Source organism: Manacus candei, unplaced genomic scaffold (assembly GCF_025592945.1).
Source record: "Manacus candei isolate 608988 ecotype Guabito, Panama unplaced genomic scaffold, ASM2559294v1 h1tg000049l, whole genome shotgun sequence".
NCBI classification, from domain to species: domain Eukaryota; kingdom Metazoa; phylum Chordata; class Aves; order Passeriformes; family Pipridae; genus Manacus; species Manacus candei.
This window is the reverse complement of record NW_026138097.1, coordinates 14563199-14585219: the sequence shown is the minus strand read 5'-3', so window position 1 is coordinate 14585219 and position 22021 is coordinate 14563199. Positions and strand designations below refer to the sequence as shown.

At 38.2% G+C, this 22021-nt stretch overlaps 1 long non-coding RNA gene across 1 annotated transcript in view; it reads left to right on the top strand.

Annotated features, from left to right (window-relative positions):
- The first annotated feature begins 380 nt into the window (after nt 1–380).
- The window catches only part of LOC127476396 (uncharacterized), a 30704-nt gene continuing 9063 nt past the window's right edge, over nt 381–22021 (top strand). The window contains exons 1-2 of the long non-coding RNA XR_007906584.1: nt 381–663; nt 756–863. This is a non-coding gene — a long non-coding RNA (uncharacterized LOC127476396). The remainder of the gene's footprint in view (nt 664–755; nt 864–22021) is intronic.

The following is a 22021-nucleotide window of genomic DNA, read 5'->3' as shown; positions in this document are numbered from 1 at the left end:
AAAAGCTGTGCCACATGGCAGGTATAAAAAGTAACAGTTCTAAGGATTCATGTAAATATTAAAATATTGAATTTACCCTAGTGTTGTTCATGTTTTGTGTTACACTGCCCAGAGGTGTTTCATTGTTTCCTACAAAAGGGATATTTGAATTTTTTTCTTTTGCTTTTATTCCAGTAATTAGCCATGACTGAGTTTTAGAGATATGCAGGAGAGGTACCCCAGTGTATTTCCTTTTGATGTTCCTTGAATTAGGTTCAGTGCTAAGAGAAAACACTTTCCTGCACCCCTCCTCTATATCTTTAAATGAATGTCATCCAAATGGCATTGCCACTCAAACATTACAGTGAAATTCCTTGCATGCTGATAGTGCAGTGTGGGAATGTCTAAAATTGTCCCCCGTAGGCTTGAATTCAGCCCCTGAAGGTTCACTTGAGTTTAATTTCACTAATCACACAGGGACAGTTATTTTTTGCTCTTGCTCAGCTTCTCTTTCACATGCAAGCACGTTAACACACACACACACACACACACACACACACACGCACACACACACTCACTCACGCTGCATCCCTCCCGTTCTGTTGCACTGAAGTCCAGATTTGCTCTGACCATTCCTGCACACAAGCAGAGAGCGACACAACATGACGGTGCCTAAGACCATAGGTGGGTCGTTTGCTTCGAGCCAATTTATTCACATTTGCGATGGTAAGATTGATTTTTATCCTGCATTTCTGAGTTTATTTAACTGATTTCAGAAACTGCCACAGAGGTGGGGGCAGAGATCATCTTCAAGGTTGCTGTCATCTGGAATTTTATGTCCTTCATTTTCTTTCACTCTATATGCCTGTCACATCGGCTTAACTGTGAGTAGCGTACTAGCCAGTACCTCTGGCATACTGTATATTAATAGAATATTGATATAGCCCAAATACTGTTGTGGGATTCATCATTTGGTAAATCCTCTGCCGTCTGCAGTTTTACAGAGCTGTTTAATTAGCAATTTTACAACCTCCTATTCTCTCATTAAATTAATTAATAATTAAGTTCAAATATAGGCATCTTTAATGTCATAATTATATTTCAGTTTTATGGTCACCAGAGTTTAGCTCATTAGGCAAAGTAGTCATAAACCATAGTTCTATTTAGGGGCTGAGGCACTAATGCACAGGTAGTTTGCTTCTGCTTAGTATTTTTTATCCTTCTCAGTTTCTCCCCTTCTACCCTCATCCCCCCGCCTTACCCCCCTCCCCGATTCTCCAGCTTCCCTTCCTCTCATTGCCCTCTGCTAATACTGGCATTTTTTTTTTCCTGTGGCAGCTCTTTCTTATTTATATGTCATGTTAAAAAAAAAAGAAAAATCCCTGGTGCACACTGTCACAGCTCCCCCTCCCCATTACTCTCTCTGGAGCAGTGCAATAACACTGGCCTGCTGTGGGTCCTGCTTCCTCGCAAGCCTCAGGGACCACAAACTCCAGTGCTGGGCACCCAGAGGTGCCCAGAGGTGGCAACTTTTGTGTAGCATCATATTGGTGATATTGTACTCCTTTTTGACTGCATGATTTACCAAGGCATGGGATGTAGTAATGACATTTCACACAGTATGATATGTTGTGCGTTGTTTTATATGTAGTGGATTTATTTCGGTCATTATCACTGATTAAACCAGCTTAGTTGAAAAGGCAAAGCAAAACTTGGCTTTGAAATTGTTCTTATTTAATTTTGTTTGTGCTCACATAACCCAGGACAGCACTAATTATCTCTTTAGCGTAGCTCATATTTCTAATGTAATTCATATGTAAATTGTAATTTAAATCATATGGGAATGTTTGTGTTCCTTGCATATTCTCAGTAAAGAGCACAAACAGCGAATTAAAACTGTTTGGAAATGAAAACTTTATGTTGCCTTTTTTGAACTGTCTTTGATTTCTTTTGGCTTGTTGTTTCTCTAATGAATCATGATTCAATTGGATGGCTAAGGCCGATGCTTTTAGTCTCTTCTCTCTGTATTTACGCAGCTTGCTCACTGGCCTGCTTTTCCTTCTGAATTTGGAAGGCAGGGGGGAGCTTTCTGCATACTTGCTACCTTCGGAAAAAAAATCATCAGAAGATGACTATTACTAAAAATGAATAATATTTGTATTACAGAGCCTAAGATTACAGAGCCTAAGAGCATGGCATGCCATTATTTGTGTGACTTTGCTATTCAAATGGAACCACGCAAGAGTGTTATTTCTGGTAGCATAACTGATAATATTATGTTAAAATTTTAATCCCAAACCCGACTTTCCACTTAATAACATTAACTTTTTTTCTTTTTTTACTTAATGCAATATTACTATCTTCTCTGAAAGCTGTTGCTGCCCATAGTGAAGTGGTCTTTTGACAAGGCAAGTCAATACTTATTTGTATGAGTAGAGCATAGGACAGTAAAAATTGTTCCCAAACTTCTGAAGTTTCAGGACAGGTTGGCTTCCTGGATGTGGGAATGCTGCTGCGATACACTCTAACACCAAAAACAGAACCGAGACTAACAGCAAAAGCAACAAGCTGGATGTCACCAGGAGGGTGATTGTGAAAGCCTGCAGTCGTGGGCAGCAGGTGCAGGTGTGCTACCATCTCCTGAAGCAGAAAAAAGAAGGCAAAAGACGTGAAGGAAACAGGAAGGGTAAAAAGGTCAAATGAAAGAATAATTAAACCTAGAAAGCTATTAAGTTAATGAATGATGATGTCAGCTACACCTTTCTTTGCTGGAACTGCCCTTTACATTTCCTAGGCAAATCTCTACTCAAAACATTAGTGAGATAATGAATGTCTGTTTCTCATCCTGCCAAAAAAATCTTTGCCCAGCCCATACCAAATGAAGCTGTCTGTGCTGTATAGAGTCCAGGTGTCAGTGTCACTCCCTTGCCCCAGCAAATTGTGACCTGACCTGCCAGTGGCCACACAGGAGTGTGTTTGAAGTGCTCCCTCAGGTTTAGTGCAGGGTACTTGTGATATGATGGTCCTAGGAGCCTCTTCCCATGGGCAATTGCTGCTCAGACTGGTATGCAAAGCCCTCAGGGGAAAAATCCTTAACTCCCTGCCACCCTCTCTGTTGTTCCTGCATATTGCTGTGGCCAGAAGAGAGGTTAAGGGTTTTAGGACTGTATTAGTTCCTGCTGCTGTAATGCTGAGCTCTGGGACAAGTGACCCTGCCCACCAGTGGGAAAGATTGCATATGCCGAGAAAGAGGCAGAGGGGTCACATCAGTGAACAGACACACTGCTTCCTAGCATCCCTCTGCCGACCTCTCCATCAGGAAAACCGCTCCCTATGTTACAGCAATCTTGTCTTTCTCAGGCCTTGGGGACCCCTGCAGATAAGGTGCGGCATCAGGGCGCTATGTAGCACAGTTGAATGGGGGGTGGGAAAGGCAAGCAAGAAGCATCACTGGTCTGGTTTGGCTGTGACCACACAGCCCTCCTGTAGCCAGGTATCCTCCAGGGAGGAATGCTGAGACATCTAGGGCACGCATTTAAAACACATATGGACACACATACCCACACACACATGCACGCGCATTCACCATGACGACACAAGAGCTGTCCAAAACTATTTTCAATAATTGATTTGCTGTTTAATTGAACATCATGACTGACTAACATAGCTCATTACTTTACTCATTAGTTAATTATCGAAGAAAGTAGGACAAGTCAATAAAATGGAAGGCTGTAAATTCCAATACTAATTAGCACCATTTCCTCAGAGACATATTTAAGGGCAGATTGGCTACCTGAGTGTCCCTGGACCTTGTAGATGAAGGGAAAGGGTAGACTTACCATAAATCTAGATTACCGGCAAGCAAGGCTCCTCAGCAGTAAGTAGTCAAGTACACAGGTGCTGAGCTACTGTCAGGCACTCTCTTTGAACTGGAATATTGGAACACAAGCAGCACAGAAATTCCTATTTTTAAAAGAAAAGAGGGGCGTGGAGGTGGTGAGGGAGGCAGTGCTCACACACCAGAGAGGATCCATATTTAAAATAAATTATGCAAACTGAACTACTTCTGCAAAGCACATTTGCTCTCCAAAGCTCTCTCTTTTCCAGTCTCTCTTGCGTTCACTTCATACTCTTTTTTTGGTAGTCAAAATCCTAGCCAAAATACTAGTCAAACACCTTCAGGAGTGGGCACATTTTTAATGTGTGGCTTCTAATTTATATCTCTTATTTTTGTTTTGGTTTGGGGGTTTTTTTTAAATAAAATATTCCAGTGAGGTAGAATTTAGTGGGTCCAGCAGAGCTTTAATTGAGCCAAAAAGTAATGTAAAACAAATAAAGACAGTTTCAAAGAAGTTTTCTCACAGTTTTCTCCTGTGAGAAAAGGAGGCAAACAAAATGGACATATGTGTAACATGTCTGCACTCATAGTATATATTTTATATACACATGATGTGTTATATATATGTATATATGTACTTAAATAATAAGTGCATGTGTGCATATAAAAATTCATGCAGATACATACATAGAGCTACATACGTACATACATACATACATACATATGGAAATATGCCTATATGGGGTTCCTTATCCTCAGTAAGAGGAAATCAGCAAATTTCTTGAGTTCTGCAGTTTAAAAGCCCTCAGGACTTACAGGCTGCCTTTTAAAAATCAGCACAAGAGGACTCAGACTATGAAAAGGTTCTGTTGATATACTGGTACACTGTTCAACCATTTGTCTAAATTATTATAAACAATTAAGGGATCAGTATAAATATATTTTCTTAATTCCTTTTATTTGGAGGCATATCTTCTGGGTCTTCATCTCAATATATATTCACTTCTGAAAAATTAATTTCCAGTTAGGTGAATGGAAATGAAGATCAAAAGCATTACTTGAGCTCAACTTAAGGGAAGAAATCACCCTAAGAATAGCTCTCAGTCTGGAGTTTTAAATATTTAGTAATTCTAAAAATATGTTAGTGGATTAACCTAAAAAACGCTAACAGATGTCTGTTACTTGACTTACTATATTTTGTGCCTGCAGTTCTGATTATTAAATCACAAGTTATGCTTGATTATCAAGTGTTTTAAAAAGTACCTTGCCAAAGTGTTCTAAAGATTGCATGGATTTTTTTAATCAGTAGTTTTGAGAATCTGGCCTCTGGTGCAAATAAAACAAGACTGAAATTTAAGTTTAGGGAAGAAGGTGTAAATGTGCTTAACAGAAAGCTCTTGATAGAAATAATGCAGGGGAAAAAATCTTTAACTATTTTAGTAAATTTTTTTTTAAAAGTGGTATTTTATTATCTATATTTGGAAGAGGATATTTGTTTGGGATGTTCTCTTTGCATGAATGAAGGATTGGAAAAAAAAACCAAAACAACACCATATAAAATTGACTGGGAAAGAACAGAGAGGAAAAAATGTCCCCAATCAGATGTTCACTCAGTATAGGCTAAGGTGCAAGGTATATACAGCATATACAAGCACTGCACACTTGCTAGGAGTTGGAAATTATAAAGGAGAACACTCAGAAAAGATGTGTTTCCAGACAGTGCCAAGTACTCTTCGATACTGAGATTTTTATTTTTTTTTAAATAATTCTGGTTAGGTCATGCTGTATCTCTAGATATACTTGAACATCTTGGCTATGACGCCTCAGGGAGAGCTCCCAAACTGAGCAGCCAGCATGCTCAGCCTACAAGGGCTCAACATTACACAATGGGTATGGGAATGGGGAGAAGGCTGTGAGAAGACCCAACTTCAAGATTTGAGCCATGCTTTAGAGCCACGAATGTCTCTCAAAGTACACAAATATGCAATGCTTATATTTTACACTGTCATTTGTCATACATATTGTAATGTATGTACATAATGTAAGATAATTCTCATTTACATTTTTAACTCCTTGTCTGTATCTGTTGTTAATCACTCCAAAACTGGAGGCAGAAGTCGATTACCAAGCACAATACCTAGAGTACTCTGAGCCAGCAGACGCAAAATGTGCAGACTGGAAGTGCTCTGGTGAATTTGCAGAGGTCCTCTTCGAGATGGGGCCCTCAGGCCCCTGCAGCCTTTAATCAGCTGTAACTGGAGTGAAGCTGTCAGCTCCTGCTTGTATTCTGTCAACTTCAGTACTACTTAGAGCATCCCTGACAAACGTATATTGAACATTTAACAGTCAATCTGCGGGCAAGCTTTTGATTTTGCAGGAAACTTTCTAAGGTTCCGCTTTTTACAAGGGAAAACTTGTTAAGTTATTAGGGAGGAAGATGGAGAAAAACATCCTTCAGTCAAATCCTTTGCTTTTATGGAGAAACCCAGTTATCTTTTCTTTAGCAGGATGATGGATTGGCTCAGTTCAAGGTGATATCCCAGCTGGTGCAAGACAAAGAAAGGGCTATCATATGATGGTGACACCTCTCTTCCTCTGTCAGTCAAACTGTGCTAGTTGTACTGTAGAACTGGAGCAGTCTGCTATTATTAGAAGTATTATCATATAAATTATTCACACTGAAATATATGTTTGGCTCTGGTGTGTTTATAAGTTTCCCATTAAGAATTTAAATTTAAAGATCTTTTCCAGCTTCATGAACCTCCCCAAATACCCTTCTTCCACTCACCTACTTCTGGTGTTGCTTCAAAAGCATACAGATGTAAGTGTGACTGTCTGGGATGAGTGACTTCAAGCAAAGCTGTTCCTATATTTTTAAAATACTAAATGCATTTCAAAATAATGCAATACATGCCAAATCTACACAAGAATTCTTTATTATGCGTAAATTATTTGAAGATTTTTTTCCTTGTTCCTTTCCTTTCTGATGCCTGGGGACTTTATTTTTTCTTTTTTGTGTGTGTGTAGTTTATGGACTAAGCTTATTATTTGCTAATTTTAGGTCCTACCTCCTCCTCTTGGGAGCCTAAATACTCTACTATTATTTCTTCACAGAGCTCACTCCTACAGTATCCCTGCTGTAAATGCAGTTGAATCTTACCTAATGATGACAAAATAAGGCCATGACACATCTGAGCAGTCTGGAAGGGTACAAAGGGAAGTAGGACGGATACAGTTTCTTCACAAGTCAAATCAGTCCATAGCATTTGGTTTCCCCACAGTCCCCATGGTAATGCCATTGCAAGAGGGAAATTATTATAACATTACAACACTGAAATCCCATAAGCACACTGATCCCTGAGGACTCTGCCATTTGCCACCCCACAACACAGAAAACTTCCTGCATAGGCTCCTTCCCTAACACTATTAAACACACAGTCTTCCCAAGGAGAGAACAGAAACTTCCTTGAGGACACTCTGAGTCCTTAGAAGACAGTTTTGGATGCCTTCTACACCATTCATATAAAATGGGAATGAAAACACTTCTGGTCTCCTAAAAGCACCATATGAAGATAATGGCAACCTCATCCAGACAGAAATTAGGAAATTAATCTAAATTAATTAGAATTAAATTAAATATTTGAGTAATTAATATTTATATGGCACCAATATTTACCTATTTATTACTACTGAGTGTTGTTGGTATCACTTTTACTATTTTAATACTTTTTTTTATTACTGTACCACTTAGAAGCCCTCACTGCAGAGGGCAGCAGTGCAACCACTGTTACACCAGCCTGACAGAACAAGTCACTGTCCCTTCTCCCAAGGGTTAAGGAGCAATGATGTACTTATGGAAGCAGTTCTGGTCCTACCAATGCAGAGACTTACCTAGTGAAATCTGGAAGATTATTTAAAGGAAAAAATTATTAATTCATATTGTTGTCAGTGGGAGTTAGGTGCCTAGCATGCCTTAAAACCCAGGCCTGGATTAGGCAATTGCAGCTATGACAAACTCAGTAAAACTGGCAAACTTAATAAACTGAAACAGTAGGAACAGCTTTAGGAAAAAACAGCGGCAATAAATTTTTGCGGACTTCAATGCAGGAACATTTCTAGTCATATTTAAAAGGAGAAAAAGTTTCAGACAAAACCAGGCCTACCTGTCTTGCAGAAGTCTGAGGAATGAGCAGAAGGCCAAAAAGAGTCAGAGCAAGGCCAACCATCTTCATTACATACAAAGTAAGAGGCAGACAAATGAGGAAATAAATAAATTTTTGTGCATATATTTGAAGAACCCTTCTTTCCTGCAGCTGACATTCATCAAATTCTCACTGCCTCTCCCAGTCAATTCTGTCCTTCAATTAACCAATAAGTCAATTTGTTCTTTCTCCATTAGAAAAATCCTCCTCTCAGCAAAAAATGCATCGTTTCACTATCAGATCAATTCACCCTTCCTTCTCGCTGCTCAGTCGATAATCTCTGCATCTCCTACACAGCAAACAGGTCCGTGGAAAGAAACCTGCCTAGGAAGTTTCTCTCCTTTTATTTGGCGTGCTACCTACACACAGGTGGCTCACTAGGCACTTCTGAGTGCACAAGCATGGAAACATTCGAAACAATACTGTAGGGAATTGGATTTGAAGGTAAAAGACAGATCAGAACTGAGCTTTTATTTCCAATAATATTACAACTGTTTTGATAACTGGTGGAATTATATGTCACACCAAAAGTGCATGCAAAATTTCACAATATTAAAAAAAAAATGGAAAATTGAGTATGCATTGACAAACAGCTCCATTTTTGGACAATATAGAGCTTTTACAAATCATTCTATGCCACTGAACTATTCTGATTGAGTTTGATAAAAGTAACAAGAAGTGCCCATACCCAAAGCTCTAGACAGCGACAGATTGCAAATAGAGATAGCTATGAAGAAAGAAAAAAATTGTCTTCAAATAAAGAATGGCTGTAAGTCAGGCACAGTTCATTTGACCAGAAAACCATCAATAAAGCTCAGTACATTCACGATGTCTTTTCAAATCCAAAATGTAAGGTTGTATGGCATTAGAAAAGCACAACTTATCGGAGAGGTTGCACCTTCTGTACAAAGGACATACACAGGTGCAAATCCAGAGACTCCTTCAGCATGAGCAGGAATCCAATCCTGGATGAAACACAGTTACCATATAACTAGATAAAGTTGCAATGCTCAGCAGGTTATGGCATGAAGTGAAAAAGAAGTTGTTTAGATTACATAAAATAATGCAATTAGCCAAGTTGGTTAGAACGCTGATATCAGTACTTGCAGTACAGAAAGGGCAAGGAGCTCACTTTCAGTGGAACCTTAGGCAAACTACAAGCACTCCATTTGATAGTCAGAGAATAAATTTTGTGAGATTATATTTTGGGGGGTTTCTCCACCATTTAGAAATGTGAAGATTTAAAATACGAACTGCTAAAAGCAATGTGTCTTCACTTTTTATTTTGTTGTTGTTGTTTAAATTTCTGCTGAGTGTTTTTTCACTTTAGGTTTGGTATTTTTCTTCCCACTTCAATTGTTTACTCTCTGTAGGAGTGTGGCAGGGTATGGAGTAGGTTTTTTACTTCCAGCTGTGAATCAAAGCAAAAGTGAAAGTTACACTTTTTTCTCTGTGATCTATTAAGACTTGTGAATATTTTCATACCAGAGCACTATTTGAATATTTATGAATAAAAATTCATTAAATACTAATGAGTTACCATTCTCAGTCACTAGCCTCTTTCTTAATCTGTTTTGCCATTAACTCATAACCTCAATGTAGTAGCCCAGGTTAGTCTTTGGCATAAATTTCCAGCTGAATATTTTATTTAGGAAAGAACGCAAATTTGGGACAAGCCAAACTATTCATAAACTTGTGCTGAATTTTGTTAGTAGGTCACCTGAAAATAAAAAGAAAGAAAATCAGAAAAGTCAAACCGCCCCTTTCCCTTCATTTTAAACAACGTTCCCAGTTATTGCCTCAAACTGATTCTTTTCCATTCTAAGGAAAACCAGGTCTCCATGTAACCCAATTAAATACTTTCTAAGCAACTGCAACTTATAGACACCAAAATCTCCCTAAAAACACTCAGGGAGATGAAGTCTCCTTTGGGAGCCCAGCTGGTTTTGAGTGCCTTGCAGGTGGGAACATCATTTGCATCAAAGAGCTCCTGGTGTAAAGACTCCTCCCTGTAAGGATGCTGTGTCTTCATTTATGCACCGACAGTACCTTTGCAATGAGATGGGACATCACACAGCACCTTCAGTTAAACTCTCTGCAGGATGGGGGTGTACCTTGTTGCTCTACAACTCTCGCGGGGAACCTTGCTGCTTTCCACAGCTAACAAAAAGGAGGTTGTAGCTAAGTGGTGGTCCGTCTCTTCTCTCAAGTAAAAGTGACAGGATGACAGGAAATGGCCTCAATTTGCACCAGGGGAGGTTTAGACGGGATATTAGCAAAAATGTTTTTCACTGATAGGGTGGTCAAACAGTGAAACAGGCTGCCCAGGGAAGTGGTGGTATCACCATCCTTGGTAGAATTCAAAAGACGTGTGGATGTGGCCCTTGGGTATATGGTTTAGTAGTGAACACAGTGCTAGGTTGACAGTTAGATTTAATAATCTCTTCCAACTTCAGCGATTCTATGATTCTAGAAAAGAGCTAGAGATCACTGCTGTAAAAGATGCTACAAAACATACAAACATTAGAAGCCTTTTCAACTGAAAAGCTAGAATAAGATACAGCTTCTTTGAGACAAAAATGTCATAACTTTTGAGACAGCTTAAGTCTACATGTATAACATATACAAATTTCACACTATACAGTTCATACTGTGAACATGTACACAGCATTGCAGAGCACTTCTGATGTGACTTCATTCACTTTCCATAATATAGCCATGATTTTATGTTGGATCACAGTTGATTATGTGTGCCTTACAACTCCAACACAGGAAAATAATCTCTCTTTGAGCTGCCCTGGGGTAGATAAACACAGTTTTCACAATGTTACCCTATGGCCATAAGAGCTGCATGGTGGGGAGAGAGGGGAGAACTAATCTGTGCACAAGATTATGGAAGGGAGAGAAGATTGTAGGACACAGATTGCACCTACCACACTCTTTGTGATCATCACTCAATGGCTGTCCCTTATCCTGGGAGGACAAAGAGACAAAGGAGAGGATACAAGATCTCCTTTTGACCAAGTAATTTACTTGCCCATTGTGTGGTAACAGGGAACAATGTCCATATATCGCTTGAGCAGAAAGGCCTTTTAACACTGTTGCCCTTGAAATCCTTATTTTTGTTAATGACAGGACTTATGACTACACTCCCCTTCTCCTCCACCCCCTTCTCTTCCAGCTCCCAGTAGCATGGAAGAGGCTGGGCCAGCCCACTCCTGGCCCCGGGGAGGAGGTGGCAGAAGGCTGGCCTTATTTACCTTAGCCATTTCCCCGTGTAATCTGGGTAATCGTGTGGCTAATCGGTGACACGGAGGAGCCCCCCACACCGCAATTCACAATGCCAACCCATTCATATTTCATACAATAGGGTATTTAAGTCATCCCATGCCTTGCCAAGGCGATTGCTCCCCCTTTGTTCTGATGTTTTCGGCAGGGGTCTCCTGCCCTACTCCCTCTTTCACACCAGCATATGTCCTAACTCTTGCCTGCTGCAGCTGGACAAGGGCTGTTGTTTTTGTTTTGTTCTTCAAAACCAATGAATTGATTATGGCAGTGTGAAATGTGGGTTAAAACAGTCCCCACATGTATGCATACATTAGCCATTTGCTACATTACAATTTCACAGCAAGGTGACCGATGAGGCAACAGTGCTCATGCTCTTCCATTTTGAATGGGCAATCTGTTAAGCACAAAAGGAAATAGTAAATAAAAGACTGACTGAACATATTGTTTCAAAAATGGCTCACCATGCTATATCAAAGTGAAATAAAAGTACCTCTACCCCAATGTACTGCAACCATAAAGAAAGAACAAATCTGGTCTGTAACAGAAAATTACAAGGTTCACATGAATGGATATAGAATATTAAATTCAGGCCACATTCCTGCAATAAGGATTACTATTGCATATTCACCTTTACTTGCTGCCTATCTCACATTCAGCATGTAGTGAACTCAACAGCCTTACAAATTATGGAATCTGATCTCATCTTTGTACAACCCAAATACAAAAAACCCACAGTAAACACCTCCAGTTCAGGAGGTACCTCTCATAGAGTGTGTTGATTTGTGGATCAGAACTGGTAAGGAGAAATTGCCTTCATAGGCTAGACTGTCAGGTCTCTTCTCTCCCTGACTGGCAATGACAAAAAGTCAGTTTTCTCCAAAAACTCTTTTGTAGCTTATACAAAACAGGTCTTGTGGCTCCATTTCTTTTCCAAGGTGTAAAGAAATGACATATCACAGCAACTCCCTCAAAATTAATACTGCCAGCTTAGGTCAAAGTCTGCAACAGAAATGCCTTTTTATTTTTAAGAATAACCCTAAATGCATTATAATATAATTCAGGTACTTAAAAAGAAGTATTTATTGACATGACAAAAGATGTCATTCCTTCCTGGTTCAAGTTTATACTACTCCATGGATGTACAACTGGTGCTGAAACACGTCACTCATGACTTTTCATGTAAATGCCTGAGCCGTGTCCCTTGGCTTGAATTGAGCATATAGAAGTTCACACCTGTGTTCTGTATTACAATCAATTTTCATTTTTTACTACTAAAACTGGAAAAAAAATTTTGAGCCTCAGTCTTTGGAGCCAGTTTTCAACAGAAAGCTAAGCTTTCTATGTAAAGTTAATTAATTAGCACACATACAATATTTTACAGACTTATAAATAGTAGTGTATTGTATAAAGTACATAAAAGGAAAAATTTGTACCGCACGCTCACCTAGTTTTTGAATGTTTAACTGTGAGCCTGAAACCAGGAATTTCAAAATCTTTAGGGGAACAGAGGGCACAACACAGATGTATTTAAAATTTCATTTTGATTATCAAAGAAGTTACAATATCTTGTTTCCAAATCCAACTCTTCAATGTCAGAATTTGGAAACCTCTTTATTTCTGCACACCCCCTACCCCCCCCCCCCCCAAATCACAAAATAACTATAACAAATAAAGCTTCTCAAGACTATTCTTTCAGGGCAGACTCTGGCACCACAATGTGCAGCAGCAAATTATCTATCTGTGCATCTGTCACTGAAGAAAAGCAGATTTTGTTCAAATTGCTATCAGTAGAATTTATACCACCTGAAAATGATCCCAATACAGCTAAATTTGTAAATGGTTACCTTCCCCATCACCCAAACAGCAGGGACAGAGCTACAGCAACATAAATGTGCTAATCCCTGCACAATGTATTCCCACATCTCCCTGTATCAAACCATTCCAAAGGGTTTTCAATATACAAGTTAATTAGCTATAGCGAAGCAGCAAAGTAACGCCTAATGAAGACCAGGACTTAAAATACCAGCAGTAGCCTGTTGTACCCTTTCCCCCAACTTTAATGTTCTTTTGAAACGGGTTGCAGATATAGTTCAAGTGTAATTTAACAAGAGACAGATGGCATTTAATGAACAGGATTGCTTTAATTACATGGTAAACATAGTGGACATTTTAAAATATGCATTTTCAACATCTACAAGAACATCATTTCTGTTTTAGCACCTCGAAATGCTATTGCCATGTAGTATGTATCTATCCACCCATCTATCCATCTATCTATCATCTATCTAAGCACTCATAACGCTGAGCAAGAAAATGACACTATTTTGTTACTGAACACATGACATTATATTCTAATTATATGCTCAATTTCTCATTTCTTAAAACAGTTCATGGAAAAGCAGTTGCATACTTCTACTCAAAAAAATTAAATCTCTCTAAAACTAATTGTACAGAATTAAAAAGATACAAGCAAGGCATGTCTGCAACATACAACTTGCAGAGATAAGATAAAAGATAACATAAGAAAGTAAACTTAGTTACCTAAGAAATATCTGCCACTTGCAGGAAACGCAGAGCTGCCACAGTCACATGTTTCATATTTAACTAAGAAATGAAAAGCCTTAATTAATTAAATTAAGGTCCTGATCCTCACTGGATGCGGAAGTCAGTGAGAGTTTATCCATGTGAACCTCATAGCTGGAGTGGAACTGAACACTCCCTTTTACTGTCTATTAAGGATGAAACTCATTTTGTAATCCCATCACTTCATTAGCACCTTTCCAGCACATTATCTTTGCCCTAATCCTCCTGTCACTTTAGGGATTCAGGGTCATTAGAGCACTTGAAGGGTCGATGTTATTGTTGTGGAGGTGTGAATTGATCACTAAGATGACAACTGGTGACAAGTATACTTTATTAGTCTGCTACTTTGCCTCTTAATTGCTACTGATTATCCTGTCTTTTAGAAAGGAAATTTGGACTCCTCCTACCATTGCCAAAGACTGCACTGCTTTCTAATAGAACCATCTAATCACTGTCCCCCATCCCTTCCACTTCCTCACCCCTCCACCCCCAGAAAGGAGTCCATGTTTGCCCAATTCAATGGAACTGCTTGCATGAGTAAAATCAACAAGATAAGGCCCTTTAACCCTCCTATTGCATTGTGTTTGGCTTTTGATTGAGAGAATTTCTCTGTTAAAAACCCAAACATTTCTGATTACTTCTTTTCCTGATGCCATGAATAGGATCATCTTTTTTTTTTTTTTTTTTCAGAAAGTCCCATTTTGGGTATGGCTACGCTTACTATTTGAATGGATTTCCCAGAGGAAGAGCTGGCTTTCCAAACATCATCATATTGCATTTTAACTACACATTAACCCAAACTAGCAAAAAAAAAATTAAACTTCTGCATCTTGCCAGATTTCACATGCTTCAAGCCTTAATTGCTGTTAACCACAAGATTTACGCTTAGTATTTAGTTTTACAAAACTCCTTGCTTAAAGAAGGGTAAAAAAAAATAAAAGGAAAAAGAAAAAGAGCTTTTCAAACTAGAGAGCTAGGAGAGTAGAAAAATCTTAGGGCAGCATAAATGTACTATTGTACTTCCTTGAAAGTGGCAATCTTTGCATTACTGGTTGTTTTGTTTCATATCAGGGTAAATATATCTATAAGGGATCACACTTAGCAGCAAGGGAATATTAATACAGAACTCTTAAGCTCTTTGTTCTTTTTTATTAACATTGATTAAAAAATAACACTGGCGACAAAAAGAAAACAACTCCCAGATCTCCTATTCCTACTCTAAAACCCACATAAAAGTCAATCTCTGTATAACACTCCCTTCCAAAACCAAGTGCTAAACCTAAATCGGAAAAAATTAAGAACTTTAACAAATGTCTAATCTTGAATTTTGCAATAGAGACATTCAAATATGAATCTAGCTGCTCAGGATGAATATTTGACCTTCCTAAGTAATTTAAATTGTTCAAGGGTATTTTATAGGATCAGTATTTCACATTCTAATTTCCAAGGATGACACATTTCCCATGAAAAAAAAGCTACTACATAAAATTCAGATTGGCTCTTTGAATTTTACTGTGGTCAAAAGAAAACTTTAAACAGTTTGTGCAATAACCTGATCCCTCCCTTCCTCTTTTAACCATGCCTACGTAGAACTTCTGCAAAGGCACTTTGCTTATTAAAAAAAGTTTGAAGATGACTGAAACCTTTAATTAATTTTTTATTTGATTTCACTAGAGAAAAATAGCAAATACTTATGGTATTATTTTTGCAAGAGTATGACTGCATTTTATAGATAGTTTTACATGCACAGTCCTGCTCAACAAAAACAAAAGTTCTTTCATTTTACCTCCACATGTCAATACAAAACACAACTGCTCCTGACTAGAGTGTTGTTTGGTCTTCTGATCCCATTGTCTTCTTCAAAAAGAGATCCTGAACTGTATTTGGATGGAGGCCTCTGTAGACTCTATTCTAAACTGTAGCTACTTTAACTTCACTAGTTTGGGATCTAAAATATTTTTATTTAACTAAGACATGACCCATAAATTGTCAATGTAATTTCAGTCTGAGTGACTCACCTCAGTTTTCATTAACCAGTACCATGACAGCTTGACTTACCTGAAACAAATTGGCCTGCGTGGAGATAATACCAATACCAAGTGCAACAGGTATGGGATTGATGAGCAAGATGTTTGGGAGACAGAACATATCTGTGAAGTAAGTGGAAGAAGGTGAGCACTGTTGAGGTCACTTCTGAAACCCATGTCAATGATTGCTTTACACAGCCTGCTCTAACAAACGTAGCCTTAGGAAATAACTGGTACCTGGCAGCATTTCTGGAAACAATCATAACTGGATATTCATGCTAAAAGATGAGTACTAAGAAACAGAAGACACTGTAAAGTGAGACAAACTGGTGCAGTAAGATGTTGTTGAGATGTTTCCTTACCATCACCACACTGGTAACTCAAATTTGGTTCCCACAGAATGTAATTACCTTCCTGCAACAGAAAACTAGTGAGCAGTCCTTCCTGGAAGCAGACTGGCTAAATAACCATAATGTACTCCTTATGATTTAGGTAAATCATAAATAAATATATTTTAGATCCCATATCCCATATCTGGTAATAAAAAGACTAGTACTGAAATATACTTCACTGTCCATACATAAATAATGGGCCAAATAATTGGAAAATTTTAGGAGATGAATATGACAAAAATGGGAGAAGAGTGTAAATTTCTTCTGGAGGAAAAGACCTAGTATCCTAAGGGAAAGTAGCACCTCCTGGCTAAAAGCAGGGAGGAGTTATACTTTGAGCTAGAGGAGGGGATATATTTTTCAGAAGGGTACATATTCCTTTGCAATGACTGAACAGAGACTGTTGAGTAACAGTTGACCCACTCTCACAGGCAGAGTTGAATGATGTTCTGAGAGACTTGCTCTTTTCAAGCAGACCATCAGCAGATGGTAATACACCAGAGTCAGCTTCAGGGTCCCTGTGGCATAGGCCATATCTGATGACAGCAGTGATCAGATCTAGACTTAACATCTCTGTAGGAAATATCCCTGACGCTATCAATTTTCTCCCACTGTCTGAACAATTCCAGAGGTTCTTTCCTCCCACAGTTTTGGCCTCACAGCCTCTTGTTCTAGTGTATAACAACAAGGCCCAATGCAGCTACAACATATCCAAAGCCCTGTCACAAACAGCCCTACTAAACAAGCCTAAGGATGCCACGATACATATTCACAAAGAAATGAAGGTTGTCTTTTCCTAAAAAATATGATGATACTCTTCATTGGTGTTAGTAGGACTTCTAGTTCAAGAGACAGCTGTTTGGATAGACAAAGCACTTGAAGTCCAGGTCAGATTGATAGATTAACTCAGAACTCTGGCATTTGGATTAAAGAAGTATAGAAATGAATCTTATATTTGGCATTTAAAACACTTTCAAAGGGAACCTTTTCCACTGCCTGTACTTTCTTAAATCACAGTAGAAAGAACTGCCATGGCAGAATAGTGTGAGAAATTACTGTCCAACTGCTTCTCTGTTTTCCCACGTTATGACTGAAGACATTAGTCCCTGAATCATTTTACATCTTGGCATTACGTGCAATGACACTGTGCATGAAAAACAGATGATGTAACAGAAAGAAAATTTGAAAATTTATTTATCCTTTCTTTTGAAAATCATCTAGAATGTAAATGTGGTTGTGGCAGCTCTAGATGAAAGGGAAGAGAAAAAAAAAAAGTCTGCTTTTGGAGGCCTAGCTTGACCAAAACTTTAGATTTATGCAGTCTGACTCCCAGTTCCTGCATGACCTTGGCAAAGTCACTTATTGTAACATTTTCAGAAATGGATGCTATTTCCTCAGGCTTTCATTCTACTTCTCATCTCCAGAGTATATGACTGCTTTGCATGTACAACCAATAGCAAAATTAAAATTCTCAAGGGACTTTATGGAATCTCTGGATCTTGGTGTTTTCAGGGCTTTAGAGCTATTTGATGTAACATACATACAGCATGATTTGTTAGCTGTTCCAGGATTTCCCCCACAAAACTTTGAGTTTTACAAGAAGTCTTTATGGACTGCCAGAGTTTTGGAAGACCAAACTCTGAGACAGCTAAGTCATCCAGAAGAAGTCAGTGAGAGACATAGTAGGTCTGAAATATCAGATTTTTTCCATCTAATTTCTTCCCATCAAATGACATGAAGCATTTAACAACTGAAGGACACAAAACTGAAAAAGGGGTGTTTCATCTCTCCCTTACTTCTCAGCTTTCAAGTCGGGGCTTTAATTATTTTGGAATGGTTGAGGCAGAAGAAGTAACGAAACTGCTGAACAAGTTGAAAATCTTCATACTTAGGGGAAGCAATATGCTTTATACATATGCTTTATATATTAAATGATTTGCACATTTGCTAGAAACTTGCACTGATTTATAAGAAACATCCTCTCAAACCCAGATACTAAGGTTAAATTGGTAACTGCAGTCTCACTCTACTGCAGTGTTAAATAAATAATGCATATTTTAGGACTGAAAGAATCAATCCAGAAAGGAAGGGCTATACCAGACTATAAATACAAACAGAACAAAGTTCGTTAATCTGCTATATTAACTATTGTAGGATATTTCAACACAATGTATACTTCCTCTTTATTTTCTCCAATCTTTCTCCTCCTCATATTCAAGCTGAGGTGGGCTGTCAACCTTCACAATCGTCTGAAATCACATTTTGGTGAATATTCAGGCACGTCTGACAGAGCATGGAAAGCTGAAGTGCTCTAATAGGGCTTGGAAAAACATCAGACTCTCTGTTGGTGTTCATCCCACCAGCTTTAGATATTCTCTAATTTTTATCTCAGAGCAATTTCAGCGACGCCACTTTGGGTTCTCACTGAACTTCTCCATGTATGACCTCTCCATTTTACTGTGCCTATAGGAAATGTCATTTCTCATGACCATTGCTTGAACTTTTATTGCCACCTTCTTCCTTTTAGTTGTGTGCACATTAAGCATTCACTAGCTGACATTTCTTCTCTTTCTTTTCTTTTTTTTAAATAATGTATGTAAGCATGTAATCACTTAAGGGCTCTATGTAGTTCTTATTAGATGTTTTATTAAGTCAAAAATATGCCAAGTTGAAAATATCCCTTGCTTTACATTCCAGATCATAAAAACAGCTCACCTTTTCTTAACATTTTGGACATAAGGTTTTCTCATAAACGTTGACAATGCTACCAAACTTATGATGAACCTGTTCTTTAGTTCCTTTAAACAGCTCTAACCACCAGCAGCAGAACAGTGGACTGTTTGCTGCTCTTATCAGCCAAACTTCACAGGGACAATAATCAGCAAAGAAAGGAAAGTGCATGCATTTGTCCTGTAGTTAAACCAAAATAAGCTGGAGTGAAAGTCCTCTGTACAATTGACTATAATATTGCACACCTGTTAGTGAAATACTTACAAGTAACTTTCGCAGTCATGTGCTTGCACTGACTGTCTTTTATGCTAGTAAAATCCTGTTGTACCAAGATTAGCCAGTAAAACTAATAAAAGTAAATGAGTAAACCATGATGCAGGTATGAAATACATAAATTAAGCTAAAATATTGGAAGGAGGGGAAAAGGCAACACCTAGAAAACAACAGAAACCTACAAAAACAAGATCTGAGTAGGATCAGAAGAATTACCTGTGGCATTCACTTCAGATTCCCTCAGAAAATTATGAAAGATATTGTTTGCAAAAAAAGCCAACAACTCTCTTAACTACAACTTTCTAATATGTTGGAAACAAAGATGCTGCAGACTGAAGTACACTAACTGTTTGAGCTGAATGTGAACACAAACTTTCTAACACCTCAGTAAACACTTCAGAGAGAGCATTACTCTAATATCTGTAAATCAGGGCACTTCAAATTAACCCTGTGTTCATTAAAAAGCTTGCTGATTTTATGTTTTTGTTATCATTCTGATACAAGCCTGAGAACAAAAGTACTTAACAATTCCAGTCAAATAGGATCAGGGCATTAATTCTTGTTTGGATGCAAGAGCAATATAAATCATCTGTTCCAAGCTAACAATTTAAAGAGTGCACAGCGTATTATGTTAAATAAAGTATTAACACTGAGTAAAGAGCACCTATTAAGGGACTTTGAGACTTCTGGCTCACATTACCTTACACCATTTCTTTAAATAACCTTATTCCAGCTTTTTAATCCCATAATTATTCCACAACTGTATTGTCAGAAAACTCCACTGTTTCTAACAATGTATAGCTGTAAGACATTGTGTGAACCTTCAGTTAAATTCTTGTACTTATTCATGTTATCAGCCTGACCCACATTAGTGACTTATCTTTTACATTTTAATATATATAATATTGTAATTGTAAGTTGATTAAATAAAGTGTACTTGATGATCTAAATTTCTGGTTTTTTAAACAAACTGCTGAAATAAGGAAGAAAATATCACATTTTACTTGTGCATGCACAGATATACATCTACATGTATACACACACACTATTTAATACATACTTGTGATGTGTCTTCACTCAGTCATTTACCAGCATTCTTCCCAGTCACTTTCAAAGTCTGTAGATCAACTGTCTGAGGCTCTTCTTCCATGACCTTCGTTTTCTTTCCAATATGTTTTCTCTTGATCTGTTCCCAATTTCAGTGGATGTACTAGGACCACTACTGTACAGACACTTGCATTAGACATTGCTACAGAATAAATTTAGAGCTTGAGATGCTGAGAGTGTAAGAATTCCTTAGTGGTAAGGCTGAACTCTACAACAAGCCATGACTCCATTAGCATGGGCCAGCATGTTCTCTTGTGAAGGGTATTGTAAAAGAGAAGGATTGAGAATATGAGGGTAGGCTTTTTGTACCTTCCCTGTTTCAGCTGAGAATTACTGTTGTGAAATGTAGCTGAACCTCTACTTTGAAGAGTCCAAGGGAGAACATGCATACTTGTATTTCAGAACTCAGTCCCAGCTTAGACAAGAAATCCAGAAGTGTGCCCCACCACTGTTGGCTTTCAGTTGCTCTGAATAGGATCTTCCTCTAGCTGTGCTCACAGTTCCAGGTGTGAGCAAATCCATTTGAAAGTACCAGGGGAAGAAAAAGACAATAAAAAGTTTTTGCATTTGTCTGGTCATTATTACACCAGACTATGAACTAATGTAACTAATTCCAAATGCTTCAGACACTCAGTTTGTATAAACACTGCAAAGTCTGGAAGGGTACCCAAGGACTGTCAGCCTGGAAAAATGGTGAAGATTCACTTGCTGGGTCACTAGCTCCAGCTTCCACACACATTCATGTCAGGCCCTCAGCTTCTGGATGAAACCAGAGTAAGTTGCCAACAACAACAGACAAGAGATACTTAGATGTTTTCCATCCTCAGGAAAAATCTAGTTCAGATAGATACACCCTGAAATTTGGACCGTGGTTCAGATCTGTTCTTATTTTGTCTGGTCTCTGACTGCTTTATACTCCTGAAGAATTCAGATTCTTACTTATATTTGCCAAAACAATGGTAATATCAAGTCGAACATGAACAATTTAAAATACAAATCACTGGATGCTGGTCTAAACTGGAAAAAAAATCCCAAATCAACAAACAAACAAGTAAAAATCAGTAAACCCAGCCCTAAAGAAGATGGCTAGAGTTACTTGGGCAGCGTAAAATTACTGATACTACTGTAAGCATGAAGGTTGTGGAGCTCCTTTAGCTTCCAGAATTTATTCATTAGACCCAACTATTCTCCTTATTTTCATATACTAAACACTAGACCTTGGAGACAGGGAATTTCTTCCTTCATATAGACTTATATAGACTTCTGGTGGAGTCCTACTTCTTGGCTGAATCCTATGTGTCAGTTCAAGAGACCAATACATTCATATGCCACAGAGATGCAAAGAGGCAAACGAACGTGGTTTCCCAGACTCCTTTGCCTGATTTTCTATTGAGTGGGAACAGATCTTCAACAGATTTGACTACAGCACAAAGATAATAACACTGCAATTAAGTTCTCTTTAGCTATATGGGGTTGAGAATACTGTTAAAAAAAAAAAAAATAAGGAGAAGTGGAGAAGAAACTAAAAGCCCTTGTTACCAAGTTGGGATTTTTCCAAACATTTCCAGTTCTGTGCATCAACAGAACACATCCATGCTAATT